We start from the raw sequence: 2,126 nt of genomic DNA, 5'->3' as shown, positions 1-2,126 counted from the left end.
GCGTGGCCAAATAGCTCTATTTTCATGTCATCCAACAAATGTAAAAACCTGGAGTTTGCTAAATGGCATTGGCACTTGGACTGGAACCGGTGCTTTGGTCAGTCGACAAGAAAGTAGAGCTCTTTGGCCATGCACACCAGTGGCCGGTTTGGCATTGAAATGAGAATGTATAAGCAGAAAATAACCCAAAAACTACTGAAACATATGGTGGTGGTGTTGATGTTAGGGAGCTATTTGCTTCCACTGGTCCTGGGGCCCTTGTTATGGTCAACAGTGACATGGACAGGAGGCTAAAAACATGGCCTTAACTGGATTTTCCAGCAAGACAATAACCTGCAACGAGAATCTAGCGAGGAGTAATTTTCCTGCTGTATCTGTAGAAGTGACTTCATACTGTATTACCTGTTCAACCCAGGTAAGACCTTGCTCATTTACTAAAGGCAGAAACCCAACCTAAGATGTTTAATATATTCTGAATATGATAAACACCTTGTGTGACTATGTATTGAAATAATGTACTTGTGACTTAGAGTAAGTATTAGTATTATGTAAGTATTAGAGCTAAGTTTTGATTTCTTGAAACAATTTGGAATATTGTTAACACTTGTTCTTATTCATTAGACTATTCTGAAATTAGCATATTTTGCATTACTGTAGCTAATACAGTGCATTCGGAAAGTATTCAGACCCCTTGACTTTTTCCACATTGTTACGTTACAGCCTTAAAATGTTTAAAAATCCTCAATCTACACACAATACCCCATAATCAAAGCGAAAACAGGCTACGAAATATTTGCAAATGTTCCCCCCTAAAAAATACCTTATTTATAGACCCTTTGCAATGAGACTTGAGATTGAGCTGAGGAGCATCCTGTTTCCAATGATCATCCATGAGATGTTTCTACAACTTCATTGGAGTCCACCTGTGGTAAAGAGCAGGCCGCCTGGCCAAACTGAGCAATCGGGGGAGAAGGGCCTTGGTCAGGGAGTGACCGAGAACCTGATGGTCACTCTGACAGAGCTCCAGAGTTCCTCTGTGGAGATGTGAGAACCTTCCAGAATGACAACCATCTCTGTAGCACTCCACCAATCAGGGATTTATGGTAGAGTGGCCAGATGGAAGACACTCCTCAGTAAAAGGCACACGGCAGCCCGCTTGGACTCTGCCAAAAGGCGCCTAAAGGACTCTCAGACCATGAGAAACAAGATTCTCTGGTCTGATGAAACCAAGATTGAACTCTTTGGCCTGAATGCCAAGCGTCACGTCTGGAACAAACCTGGCACCATCCCTACGGTGAAGCATGGTGATGGCAGTATCATGCTGTGGGGACGTTTTACAGCAGCAGGAACTGGGAGACCATTGAGGGAAAGATTAACAGAGCAATCCTTGATGAAAATATGCTCCAGAGCGCTCAGGACCTCAGATTGGTGCAAAGGTTCACCTTCCAACAGGACAACAACCCTAAGCACACAACCAAGACAACCCAGGAGTGTCTACGGTACAAGTCTCTGAACGTCCTTGAGTGGCACAGCCACTGGACTTGAACCCGATTGAACATCTCTGGAGACCTGAAAATAGCTGTGAAGCAACAATCCCCATTCAATATGACATAATCTCAAGCTATCTGCAGAGAAGAATGGGGAAAAACTCCCCAAATACAGGTGTGCCAAGCTTGTAGAGTCATACCCAAGACTCGGCACTGTAATCGCTGCCAAAGAAGCTTCAACAAAGTACTGCGTAAAGGGTCTGAAAACGTATGTAAATGTGATAAGTATTTAATTTTTTAAATAAATGCACAAAATTTCTAAAAACATGTTTTGCTTTGTCGTTATGGGGTATTGTGTGTAGATTGATGCAGATAAACAATTGAATCAATTGTAGAATAAGACTAACTAAAAAGTCAAGGGGTCTGAATCCTTTACGAATGCACTGTATGTTTTATGTTGCATCTGTTACCGTAGTACAAAATCTCACTTTGCAATTGTGGTTAAGAAAACACTTCAAAATGTGATACTACTTATTAAAGTGTATTTACATTATGTACACTAAAGCACAATAAGACCTTAATAACCCCTACTATGTCCAATTTCATTGTTGATTAGTACACATTTACATTTGTTACTAA

This window comes from Oncorhynchus keta, chromosome 35 (assembly GCF_023373465.1).
Source record: "Oncorhynchus keta strain PuntledgeMale-10-30-2019 chromosome 35, Oket_V2, whole genome shotgun sequence".
Lineage (NCBI taxonomy): Eukaryota > Metazoa > Chordata > Actinopteri > Salmoniformes > Salmonidae > Oncorhynchus > Oncorhynchus keta.
The sequence above is the reverse complement of the archived record's forward strand: the minus strand, read 5'-3'. Positions refer to the sequence as shown.